Source organism: Bos mutus, chromosome 19 (assembly GCF_027580195.1).
Source record: "Bos mutus isolate GX-2022 chromosome 19, NWIPB_WYAK_1.1, whole genome shotgun sequence".
Taxonomy (NCBI): Eukaryota; Metazoa; Chordata; class Mammalia; order Artiodactyla; family Bovidae; genus Bos; species Bos mutus.
Genome location: NC_091635.1, coordinates 1,784,753 through 1,792,136, shown reverse-complemented (window position 1 = coordinate 1,792,136; position 7,384 = coordinate 1,784,753).

Genomic DNA, 7,384 nt, shown 5'->3' with positions numbered 1-7,384 from the left:
GTTCATCCCAGTTTCCCCAGGACTGACTTGCTCAGTTTTCCTGGGACTTTGTATCTTTTAACACTAAGAGTCCTGTCCCAGGACCCTGCAGTCCTGGTTTTAAAACTGAGTATCTCAAGTCCCTGGAACTCATGCAAACCACATGGTTAATCACCTGTCCGCTCAGGATTCCAATGTGCAGCCACACAGAGAACTCTGCACACCGACCTTCCCACGAACCAGCCCCAGTGCCTCCTCTCACAGGTCCCTGCTGCCCCTCTTCCCAGCCGCTGACCAGTATTCCCTCCGGAGGGTCCACGTGCCCAGAGCCAGGCATGCTGGAGCATCCAGACATGGAATTTCAACCCCACCCTCAGGGAGGGTGAGCAAACTGAGCCACATGCTATAAACACGAGCAAAATGGAGCGGTAATAACGGCAGCACCATAAACTGACGGGCCAGAGGCAGAGGAGGGCCGTCCAAGCTGGAGGTGCTTTCTGCTAAGCCCAGTGCCCCCCCTTCCCCGAGACCTTGCTGAAGGACGGTGATGTCCCCAGGTAGGGACGGCCTCTCGATGCACAGGGCACCTGGGAGGGTGGATCCCCGTGACCTGAAGACCGTAGGAGCCTTGTGTGGACTCCTTAGTGTGGGGCAGGTATGGTGCCGGAGCCCTCACAAGGCCTTGGGCGTCATGACCTCATCGTGTGAGCATCATCCTCGCTTTATCCATGAGGAAACAAAGGGCTAGACGTTAAGGGATTGGCCCAAGACGGCTGCCAGTCAGAGCTGGAGCCGGGACGGGAGCCTGCTGTGCGGAGGAGGCGCCCCCGGGCCCCCACGCTCTAGTCTGTTTTTTTAATTAAAGTACGTATATACAGTGGAATGTTACTGAACCATAAAAAGAACCAAATAATGGATGGACCTAGAGATTATCGTACTAAGCCAGACAGAGACAAATACCATACGATACCATTCGTACGTGGAATCTAAAATCTGGTGCAAATAAACTCATCTGCAAAACAGGAACAGCCTCACAGACACAGAGACCAGGCTTGTGGTCGCCAGTGGGGAGGAGCTGGGGGCGTGGACTGGGAGTCCGGGGTCAGCGGGTGCAGACTAGCACACAGGGATGCTAAAAGCAAGGTCCGGCTGGAGCACGGGAAGCTGCTTCTCTTCTGTTGTTTCAGTTTAAACGTTTCATTCAGTATTGGTATTTGGTACTTTATTTGACATGACCGATCAGCAATGCTGTAATAGTCTCTGGTGGACAGCAAAGGGACTCAGCCATACATATGCACGTACCCCAGACTCTGCTCCCACCCAGGCTGCCACATGAGACTGAGCAGAGTTCCCTGCGCTGTACAGCAGGTCCTTGTCGGTTACCCACTTTAAATAGAGCCCGGTGAAGCTGACCATTCCAAACTTCCTAACTGTGCTTCCCCCCCAACTATGAGCAGGGAGCTCCTGTTTAGCCACTGTTCTCTGCCCGACAGGAGATGCGAAGACTTGTTTTCCCCCGAGACCTGCCCCCGAGCCCACACATGCAGAGACTGGGCGTCTCCTGCCCCACCGAAGGGGGTCTTCAGGACTTACCCTTGTCTTCCGCAGAACTGGGCTTGGGGAAGCACACCAACAACCACGAAAAGGAGAAACCGTCCAGCCACGTGAAAACACCTCTATTCCCCCCAATCGTTAAGGCAACAAATTCTAATGACAGGAGATAATAAACATTGCAAAACTGCATGTGGCCTCTTGCTGTGAGGGTTAAAACAGCTCCCCAGGACTTGAGAATTGCTCATTCTCTAACCCAACTTAAGGCATTCCATCAACACGCCTCTGTGAACAGTCTGGGAAGGAAGAGCCACTTAGAAGCTGCAGTGCCCAGTGAGAACCGAATCCTCTCCGAGTCCACTTGTTTCAGATCTCTGAAGATACATGGGGGGAGGTGAGTACAGGTCAATGAGTCAAGGACCCCACTCTCTCCATCCTTCTGGTCTACCAGCACCAGAGTGTTGTATGGTGAACTTGGGGTTAGCTCCTCGTGGTCACCAAAGATTTGACACTGCACCAACACCACATCCTCACAGGAGCACGTCTGACCCTGAAAGGCTGAAGTTTCTGCCCACATCATTCACACACACACACACACACACAGCCAGAAGGAGAACCTCCCCCAGCCACCGCTGAGCAGATTTCCCAGCAGCTCTCCTTGGCAAGGATGTGGCTCGCCCATGCTGTGACCACAAGGGAAGCTGGGAAGACATGTACTGGATATTTGCTGGGGGCAAGTTCTACCATTAGGAAAACTGCTGATAAGCGATGAGTGTCTGCTACCCTGGGACACTCCCTAGTTTGCAGCTCAGACCCTTAGAGTGAGAAATTCCTGCTTAGGCTGACTGAATACCTGGCTTCTTACAGTTTCTAAGCATACATCCTAAGGTTGCTCCTCCATGTTAAATAGCTTTCATTTTTCATTTTAAAAGTAACGTATGCTTATAATAAAATTTACTCAAAAATATAAATAAGAAAGGGCTCCCTGGTGGCTCAGTGGTAAAGAATCCTCCCACAACGCAGGAGACTCGAGCTCAATCCCTGGGTCGGGCAGATCCCCTGGAGGAGGGCATGGCAACCCGCTCCAGTGTTCTTGCCTGGAGAATCCCATGGACAGAGGAGCCTGGGGGGCCACAGTCCATGGGGTCACAGAGAGTCAGAGATGACTCAGCGACTGAATGGCAACAATAAAAAAGAGAACAACTACCCAAGTCACAGCACTGATCAACAACTAGCGTTTGCATCTGGAAGCTTTTAGATCGCTTTTCAGTCTTTTGTTTTTATTGTTCTCCTGGCCTGGATCCGTTTTCCAGACTTATTTTCTGGTTGCCCCACAGGGCATGTGAGATGTTAGTTCCCCGACCAGGGATCCAACCCATAGCCCTGCACTGGAAGCTCAGAGTCTTAACCACTGGACAACCAGGCAAGTCCTGCCTTCTCTGCAGTTTTGTCTGGGTGGTTTTTTGCCACCACTGCCCAGCGCCTCTCAGAGCCAAAGGCCCCCCTCTGGGTCCCCTTCCAGGTGAGTGTGGTCAGCAAAGTCACGGCCCCTGTTTGCATCACAGCTCTGTCCCCAGGCAGGGGGTCTGCCCTTTCCTTTGAACTTCTGGCTATACTAAACAACTTCCCCCCAAACTAAAACCAAAATCTATTCCTTCTTTATTTGTAAGCTTTAGCCTTTTTTGCTGATTCCCAGAGCTTAATTTTTTCACATCAGCAAGTTTATTTCTAAGCCACAGGACAGGCACACACAACAAGGTCCCCTCCTCTCTGGCACACGCCCCCTTCAATCCCAGGCAGACAGCTCCCTTTGCAACTACGCTGATTATTCAATTGTCTACTTGTTTTTCCTCTGACTGCTGTGATTCACAATGACATAGGCAGAATTTTATATTTTAGCCTTTCCCATCTCTCTTAAGCCAGGGATTCACACACTACGGCTCTCAGGTCAAACCTGAGCTTTCTGGTTTTTTATATCAAGTTTTACGGGAAAGGCAAACACATGCATTTGTTAGCACACTTTTTACTGTGCCTTTGGGGCCATAGCAGCAGAGCTGACCAGTTACAACTGCGACTGTACAGCTCAGAAAGCCGAAGATATTCACTCTCTGGCCCCTTATAGATAAAGCTGTCTGTCCTTTCTTAAACCAAATTCCCCTTCACGATTTCCAACTAAGGGATTCTACTTCATTTATCTCCACTTCGTAAAAATATCCTTGAAATCTGGAGTCCATGACCACGTCCATCAACCAGCAGAGGAAGTCAGGAAGGCGTCCAGGTCTCTTTCTAGGACGTGGGGTCGACAGCTGTCTGATGCTGCCCCAGCACGCCCTCCCTGCACACAGGCTAGTGTGACTTCTGGTGAAGAAACCATCCTGCATGTACCATGTGTGACCTGGCAGTGTGTGGAGAAGCTTCTTTCTCTCTTTTTATTCTAACCATGAGCCACCACTTCACACCAGCTTCCACTTCCAGGTGGAGAATTCCATACAGAAAGACCGGCTCTGTATGGATGCTGGGGAGGGCTTAAGCTCAGCCACCCGACCTGGTTTCTCTTATGCAAGGTGCAAACTTCCTCCCAGACTCGAGCAGAGATACAGCTCCAGACAATCGCAATGGAATGCAGGGAGAGCGTGAGACCCAGGGAGGAGACTGCCCACACTCAGACCACATGCCCAGGCGTGAAGAGGAAGAACTACCAGTGAAATTCACAGCTGATGATGAATCTGCTTTATATCCATCTTTGCAAAAACCCATTAATGCACCGAGCAAATCTACACAGACCAAGCTTTGCTCTAGGACTTGAGCAAGGCAGGACTCTGATGAAAATAATAAAAACCACACCACCAGCATATCCTGAGTAATTACTTTGTTCTGCACACTGTATTCAAAGATTTTGTGGGGCTTCCCTAAAAAAATTAGCATTATTTATCTCCTGATGAGTTGGGCTTCCCTGGTGGCTCAGAATCTGCCTGCAATGTGGGAGACCTGGGTTAGATCCCTGGGTAGGGAAGATCCCCTGGAGGAGGGCATGGCAACTCACTCCAGTGTTCTTGCCTGGAGAATCCCATGGACAGAGGAGCCTAGGGGGCTGCAGTCCATGGGGTCTCAAAGAGTCAGACACGACTGAGCAACTAAGCACAGCGTGCAGCACATCTCCCGTGGCTCGGTGGTAAAGAATCTGCCTGCCAATGCAGATGACATGGGGTTTGATCCCTGATCCGGGTAGATCCCACATGCAACGGAGGCAACTGAGCCCCTGTGCCACAACTATTGAGCCTGTGCTCTGAAGCTCGAACCGCAGCTTCTGAAGCCTGTTTGCCTAGAGGGTGTGTGCTCTGTGACAGGAGAAGCCACCGCCATGAGAAACCCGAGCACCGCAACTAGAGAGGAGCTCCCACTCGCTGCGGCTAAGGAAAAACCCGCACAGCAATGAGGACCCAGCACAGCCAAAATAATACAATTATATACAGTTGAATCTACACTGTTATTCCCCTAAATTAATCCACCATCATTAAGGATGAGAAAACTGACCTTTAAAGAGATTATAATGGCATCAGGCAGGCACTGGGCCGGCAGCCTTGACAGCCCAGACGCGTCCCCCAGGCTTGCCCCAGGACAACAGCCGCATTAACATCGTTTATCTCACAAACTTGTTTAGAAACCGCAGCACATGTCCTTACCCCCTCCTGCCCTGTGGTTTATTTGTCCTCTGCTCTTTCCTGCACTCTCTTGATAAAATAACCCATGCATACGCGACAAATGTTAATGGAGTCATCTGTCACTGCTGGTAGGTAACGTCTGTCAGTTTTCGCTGCTGCCTCCTAGACCTGATGCATAAGTGTGAGTGCCTCCCCTCCTGGCCTCAGAGGGGGTGTGGACCCGGAAGGGAGACACTGGGCTCTTTATGTGCAGGGTCCCCAGGGACAGGGCCCGGGGTGGACGGGCAGAGAGGAGGGGCGCTCTGGGTACTGCCAGCAGCTTCGAGCTGGTTCAGGGAGAGCTTTGCCACTCAGGACAGGACAGCCTTGGGCATGATGCCTGTGCAATGTTGAGGAGGCCAGCTCCTGGTGAACAACCTCGGTGTGATTTTTTAGGCCTGGACGTCCGCAGTTGCAAGGCTTTTCCTGGCAGGTCCCAGGCCAGGCCTGCTGGCAGTCACGCACCACAGACTCTGAAGGGTCCCCCTGGCCTGCTGGCATTTTACTCCCTTGTCTCTCAGTGTCTGGAGGGGGAGGATCGGCTCCAGGACCCCCTGCGGATGCTAAAATTATAGGATGCTCAAGCCCCTTACTCAAAACTCTCTGCTTGTGACCTTCACATACCCTCCTGTACACTTCAATCATCTCCAGGTTAATTACAGCACCTAATATACTGTTGACACTATGGGAACGGTTGCCAGTGGGGAGGGAGGTTGCAAATTCAAGTTTCGCTTTTTGGAATTTTCTGGAGTCTTTTCCCACAGTGAGTTGAATGCAAGGATGAGGGATACGCAGACACGGAGGGCCCACGGTGCTGGCAGTCCCAACCTTGGCGCTTCCTTTCCTGGTGTCTCTCTCCGCAGCCTCGGGTAGGGACAGGCTTCTTCAGGAGATAGGCTTCCTCACCGGACAGAAGCCAAGGGGACCTTGAGACCCTGCCCCACCCTGACCCAGGACACCGCCCACTCCCCGCCTTCCCCTCCCCTGGCCGTCCCTGAGCCAGCCTCGGGGTCCCCTCGCAGAGGCACGACCCCTGGCCCACTCTGATCCAAACTGGCCGTCACTGCTGCAGGGAGGAAGATGGGACGGGGGGTCAGCCTTTCCTTCGGTTTCTGTTTCTGGGCCCGTCGCAGTCGTGTCTGAAGGCTTCACTCCCTCATTCTCGGCTCCTGCCCCGGATCGGCGGCTCAGCGTCCGTGTCCAGTTCCTTGAGCTCCAGGCAGACGCGCCAGCAGCCCTTCTCCAGTGAGGAGGGGTGACGGGGAGCCTGAAGGCATCCAGCGCAGGACAGTTGCTACCATGGCTTTTTCCTCTCCTTTTCCAAGGCTTGATTCTAAGCCTCACATCCAGACCTCTGTGCACATGTGTGAGTGTGTGTACATGTGTATGTGAGTGTGTGTACGTGTGTGCGTGTGTATGTGTGTTGTGTGTGTGCACATGTGTGTGTGCGTGTGTTTGTGAATGTGTTTGTGTGTGCACACGTGTATGTGAGTGTGGGTGTGTGTGCACACGTGTGCGAGTGTGTGCATGTGTGTGCACACGTGTGTGAGTGTGTGTGCACACGTGTGTATGTGCATGTACGTGTATGTGAGTGTGTGTGTGCACACGTGTGTGAGTGTGTGTGTGTGCACGTGTATGTGAGTGTGGGTGTGTGTGCGCACGTGTGTGAGTGTGTGTGAGCACGCACACGTGTATGTGCATGTACATGTATGTGAGTGTGTGTGCACACGTGTGTCCGTGTGTGTGTGCGCGCACGTGTATGTGAGTGTGGGTGTGTGTGCACACGTGTGTGAGTGTGTGTGTGCGCACGCACACGTGTATGTGCATGTACGTGTATGTGAGTGTGTGTGCACACGTGTGTGAGTGTGTGCACATGTGTGTGTGAGTGTGGGTGCGTGTGCACACGTGTGTGAGTGTGTGTGTGCACACGTGTATGTGCATGTACGTGTATGTGAGTGTGTGTGTGCACCATGAATTCAGGGAAAAGCTGACTGCAGCCCTCAGTCTGTGACACACCCCCTCCCCACCCCCTGGAGAACCCCACCTTTCTCTCTGACGCTCACTTTTCTCCCCAAAGTGGAGAAATTCTCCTGCCCAAAGGGCGGAGCCCCCGTCTGGCAGACAAGGCCGGCCTGGGGAACCACATACCACCA